Below are 6,250 nucleotides of genomic sequence, written 5' to 3'. Positions count from 1 at the left end.
AAATAAAATCTTAAAAAAAAAAGAACTATGTAATCAAACTAGTTCTCTTTTTGTCTTTGATTTTCAGAAAGCTCGAAGCTAAATAAATAGATTTCTTAATCCATGCTTGTATTTTCATCTTCATCCTGCTTTATTACAAGATTCCTATGGTTTTGTCTCATCTAAATTGCTTTATTTTTTAAAATTTTTTAAAGATTTGAGTTGTTTTAGAGATAGAGCATGAGTGTGAGTGGGGGTGGAGGTGGGGGAGGAGCAGAGGAAGGGGCAAGCAGATTCCATGCAGAGCACAGAGCCAGACAGGGGACTCAGTCCCCTAACCCCAAGATCATAACCTGAGCTAAAACTAAGAATCAGTCACTTAACCAATTGAGCCACCCAGGTACCCCTAAATTGCTTTATTTTTATTTTAAGTGGCTCGACTACTTTTTAAAAAGTAAGGAGTTATTAATAATTTTCTCTTGTTTTTGTGTATATGAACATATTCATACATACTTTTTCATGTATAAGCATATAGGTGTACATATATGTGTGTGTATATATATGTTGGAATATACATATATTCCAAGAACTTTTTCAATCTCTCTCATATAGGTTAAAATGCTATCCATGCTATCTTATCACTGTGAATCCTTTTGTGCTATTTCAGTTACCATTTGGGGAGCATTTTGTAAAAAGTATTTAGAAGCTCAATGTGACACCTGGTGAATAGGTGAACTCAGATTCATAAAAGAATCTTGTCCTGGGGCTTCCAAGGCCCATTACACTTCTTAGTTGGATAAAATGACTTATGGTCAAGATCAGATTTAAGAAAGTAGCCTTCTGGAGAGTGACACCAGCAAGATGGTGGAATAGGAGTTTTCTACCCTCTTCCCCACAAAACCAAATCCAAAACCAAAACCAAACCAAACCAAACCAAACCAAAACAAAACAAAACAAAACAAAAACAAAGAAACAAACAAAAACCCACTGATTTTGACAATCATCCACCCAGAAGAGTAATTTTGTCGGAGTGAAAGAGTCCATCAGAAAAGTTCTAGTATACCACTGGAGCAAAAAAGTCTGAGATTAGACATTTAATAGGGTAAGAGGAACAGTTTCACTTTACTTCCACCACCCATACCCCAAAGTGGCACAGCTCAGGGCCAAGACAGATGCTTTGACTATGATTACTCCCATAGGGGAAAGTGAGAGTGTGTGAGTGAATGCCTGGCTTCCCAGGTGTGTGCGATGCTGCCAAAGAGGCCCAATTCTTTCTCACCTGATTCAGAATATTAAGGTTATCCACATGACTGAAAGGCAGGGAAAGGCTGGGAGTACAGCAGGCGAGGCTCAGAATTCATCAGACAAGTGGACTGTACTAACTGTTTCATGCACTCCATGAGGAAGCCTGCCCATCAGCTGCTAGGGATACCTCACCAACAGACTGCCCCTATCAAATGGCTCACAGGCATATCCAGTGTTCTGCATGCCTCACTCCCACCTATACACATATCCCATGGTTGGATCCCTGTGCAGACCCCAGAGGGCAATGAATATGAATCTTTGTAGACAGGTAGTGAGCATGCACATAAGGTTGGCCCAACCCAATGGGATTGGGAGAAAGCACACAAATTTGAGCATTCTGCACACCCTAGAGTAAGTAAACAGGATACTGTCAGCATCCAAACTGGCTTTGTAGGATCAAGAGAAGTACAATCTTAAGAGTCACCCTATCCCCACCCAGAGGGAACAAGAAGTGTGAAGCAGGAGTATCCACAGAAAGGTCTTAGAAAGCCTCAGAATCTCCAGCAGGGCTGACAGGTGAAAGTATTCTCCTGAAGCCAGTCAATAAAGGAGACTGGAGGAAGTGACTGCCTCTTTATTTTTATTTTATTTATTTTTATTTTTTGGAGACTGGTAGCAGGCGGAAACTCTAGTTTATTTCAGCATCAGCAACATCTTAGCCATCACAAAAATAAACTCTACCAAGGGCGACAGAAATCTCTACAGCAGGGCTAAGGGCTCAGCCGCCAAGTGGCGAACATCAGAGGGGTACATGGCGGGCACTGCCTGGGCAATAAGGGAGGAAGCAGGGGGGCTGGTGGTGGTGGCAGATGCGGGTTGGGGCCTCACTTCTGGGCAGGCACGAGGTCATCAGTGGCCTGGCCCTGCTCCAGCCGCTGCTCCATCTCGATGAGCAGCTTCACACCATCCACCACGTGTACCAGCTCCACCACTGAGAAGCCCAGGCGGTCTGCGCGTTGGAGACCTCAAAGACGCCCCCCACAGCAGCTGTGGCCACACCACCTGTGCCTCCTTTCTGAAGCCGCAGACACTTGAGCAGCTCCGGGAACTTCCCATGCTTGCCCAGGTGGGGCAGCTTGATGTGCACACCTGCCGGCAGGCCTGTGCCCAGGTTGGATGGGCAGGTGAGGATGTAGCCCAGGTGAGGGTTCCACATGAATTCGTAATTCTTCGACTTGAAAAGTGTTTCAATCTGGGCGAGGCCGTTGTGAACACCTCCTTCATGTTGCCCCCTTTCTGCCTGGAGATGACCCACAGATGGTCTTCCTCGTTGATCCACACCAGGAAGGTCTTCTCGTCACTGTGTCAGATGCCGCGGGCGTCCGGCCAGTCGTGGGCCATGCCCGAGGCCAGGAGCAGGGGTGACACGGGCTCATCGTCGATGAGCTGCTGCTGCTCCGCCTGGGTCATGCTCTTGAGCGCGCAGTACCGGCCGGCCAGGTCACGGGCCAGGCTCCACAGAGCTTCCACGGCGAGCTGCTGGAGGGCACTGCGCTCCCCGCGGCCGCAGTGCGGGGTAGGCAGAAGGCGCGGACGCCGCGGCCCGTGGGCACCCGCGAGCTCAGCACATAGTTGGGGTCCCGGTCGTCGCCGCCCTGCAGGTTGTCGGGGTTGAGGTCGGTCTTGTGCTCGTCGCTGGGCTTGTAGCCGCCGGGCCGGTCCTCGAGGATGGGGTCAAAGAGCTCCTTGCACATGTCATAGGACTCCTCGTCACCTGCCACGCAGCCCACGGTCATGATGTAGGGGTGGGTGGCCCGGGTTGTCCACGCCGGTCTGGATGACGACGCCCAGAGGATGCTTGCTCTTGGCGCGCAGCTCCGCATAGAGCTCGGGGGTCCGCACCCTGGTCATGTGGTTGTTGTGGCCGCTGAGGTCGGGGAGCGCATCCTCGGCGGAAGCGGAGCTTCAACGTGTCGTGGCTGTTGGAGGAGGGCATGGCCGCGGCAGCGGGTGGCAGGCGGCAGCGCGGGGAAGGGGCAGTCGGTCTGTCGGCAGCTCGGGGAACTAACTGCCTCTTTAAATGTGAAGATAGCAATGTCAGATTTCAAGGAGCATGAAAAATCAAGGAAACATGACACCACCAAAGGAGTACAATAATTTTTCAGTAATGGGCCCCAAAGAATTGGGAGATCTACAGTATGTCAGACATGGAATTTGAAATAGTTGTTTTAAGGCAGCCCAATGAACTACAAGAAAACACAAAAAAGAGAACAAAATCAGGAAGGAGAAAATGAGAAGTTTAACAGAGAAATGGGAATAATAAGAAAGAACCAAATTCTGGAGCTCAATAAAATGAATGAATTGAAAAATGAAATACTGTCAATATCAGGACACCTGGTGGCTCAGTGGTCGAGTGTCTGCCTTCAGCTCAGGCTGTGATCTCAGACTTCTGGGATTGAGTCCTGTATCCAGCATCCTGCAGGATCCTACAGGCATCCTGCCTCTGCCTATGTCTCTGCCTCTCTCTCTGTGTCTATCATGAATAAATAAATAAAATCTTTTAAAAAAAGAAAGAGCATCAATATCAAAACTTGTTTAAGCAACAGAAAGCATTTGTGAACTCAAAGACAAGTCATTCGAAATTATTTTGTCAGATAACAAAGGAAAAAGAATGAAAAAGTGTGAAGAAAGTCTATGTGGTTTATGGGATATCAACAAGGGAAAGAATATACATATTGTGGGAGTTCCAGAAGGAGAAGAGATGGAGAAAGGGGTAAAAAAGATTACTTAAAAAAATAATGTCTGAAAATTTCCCAAATCTTGGGAGAGATGTGGTCCATGTTCATGAAGCTTTCCTCCTATAAGAGGAATAAACAAGGCTAGAAAGAAGTGGGAATGAGATGAGTGGGTGGCATGATTGTAAAGTTGCATTGAAAACCTTCCTGTCTTTAGCCGTTTCTCAGAAGGGGCCATTAATAAGAGTCATTCTGCATTTCAGTGCTGCTTAAACTTAGGGGCAAGACAAAGTTCAGGGATCTGAAAAGAAGGAAAGAAGCCTGACTAAAATCTGATCAAGTCAAATGATCAGGTATTCAGCTGAGTCAATGGGGATAAACAGTTCAGCTAATCATTTATGAGATGAGACTGGAAATTTGAAAGGTCTATGTGAGGCCTTGTCATAGGCAATCAGGGGGCATCTGTGAGTCTTATCTAAGTCACATGCAGAAGGTGGTTCTTTGCAGTTAGTTGTTTCCCAGAACCCAAAAGTGTGGAGGACTTCTTAAGTATCGTTCTTTCTTCAGGATCACAGGTCTCAGTGAAATTCAACATTGTCAGGGGTTATTGGAATGTGGAATTCTCTGTAAAGATGTGGATCGGAGTTCTACTAAATTGTGGAAGCTACTATACTGCCAGAAGACCGTGAGTCTAACCTTTTAAAAATCCCCTTTGACTCATAAAACTATAAAACAACTCTTCATATTCCACATTTGCATGAGCAAGAAACAGCCAGCAGAAATTGTACGGTTTCTAAGTTGTACATTGGTCCCAATTTCCACTTCAAATATGGCCATGGAAGATATGAATGAGGCAGAACCTCAGACTGTTCTGAGCCTGAGATCGTGGAGAATAATGAACAAGATCGAAGAGTCCTGGGCTATTTAAGGAACTACCCTCAAGGTAGGGGGCCTTTACAGTTGCTGTCAATGAAACCACCACCCCCTCTGCTTTTTTTAGTTTTCATTGTGAGTATCCTGCATCTGCTCTATTCTTGTCTAATGGTAAATCCATAGAAACTTGCAGACAGCTTGTTCTTTTAGATCTAAGGCTACTAGACCTTGAGAAGGCAGGTCTAGATGATGGTAAGGACTATGCAACTCCTGGAGATCCTGGACTTTGAGTTGAATGGAGGGAGAGAAGTGGGTTGCCTTCCTTGGGTAATGGAGTGTATGTACTGTGCTTGGGGAGAAGGGTACGGATAGTTGAGAAGAGATGCTGACTGTGTCACATATGACTAGCTTTCAATCGTAGATTCTTCTGCAGAGTTTGTTTGTTGCTGGAAAGTGACTTCTCAGCTAGAGATTCTTGTTCCCACTACTCTGTTTGCATATAACTGGTCTCAAATGACTAGCAGTGACTAACGGAATGTGAATCTCTCTATACAAAGCAAAACAACTTCCTTTCCAAAAATCAGAAAGTGAGCATCCCAATGTCCAAAACTTGAAAGCAAATGAAATAAAACAAGCTGCTTTGGATATATATGCTAAAGGCAGAAGTTGGGGAAAGGGGCTAATACACTAAATGTCAGTAGTTGGATTACATGCTTTAGTGACATCTCCTTTAAACAGAACCAAAACTTATACAGATGAATAAGTTTAGGCTCAGGGAAGCTAATAACTTGCTCAAGGTCAAAATAGAACTAAGAAGTGGAATTAATTTTCAAACTCAAATACATTTTAACACCATACTGTTTCCAGCTAAAAATTTCCAGCTATCATATACAGCATTTCTTCTCTATAATTGCCATCATCTTTATCATTGTTGTCATCATCATCATCATCTGATTATCATTACTATCATTATCATCCCACTTAGCATTTATGGTGTACCTATTGTATGACCAGAACTGAACTAGGTATTTGCCATGAACTATCTTTAACTCTTTATCAAGCACATTTTTATCCCACTTATAATCTACTGAGCTCCTATTATAAGCCAAGTACTATTCTACTTGCTTGGCATACTTATTTCCAGGCTTCACAGCAATCCTCTGAGTTAAGTAATTATTATTCCTTTTTTCCTGAAGCAGAAACAGGTTCAGAGATATTAAGAAACCAAACAGAGTTCACACACTCTGAAATAGAGTTCCTCTTGGCTTTTTGGCATAAAGCCAAGATAGTATTCAAACTCTTCAATATGTGTGCTACATCATATTTTTTTCAGAAATCTTCCTCATCTATATATTTTTAAAGATTTATTTATTGAGCTTCGGGTCCTCGGAGCATCCGGACCACGCAGCTTAACGCTC

At 44.5% G+C, this 6,250-nt stretch overlaps 1 pseudogene; it reads right to left on the bottom strand.

Moving 5' to 3' along the window:
* Positions 1-1,893: 1,893 nt before the first annotated feature.
* On the bottom strand, positions 1,894-3,473 carry LOC112644671 (creatine kinase B-type-like; annotated as a pseudogene).
* Between the last annotated feature and the right edge of the window lie 2,777 nt (positions 3,474-6,250).

Source organism: Canis lupus, chromosome 1, assembly GCF_003254725.2.
Source record: "Canis lupus dingo isolate Sandy chromosome 1, ASM325472v2, whole genome shotgun sequence".
Taxonomy (NCBI): Eukaryota; Metazoa; Chordata; class Mammalia; order Carnivora; family Canidae; genus Canis; species Canis lupus.
The sequence above is the reverse complement of the archived record's forward strand: the minus strand, read 5'-3'. Positions and strand labels throughout refer to the sequence as shown.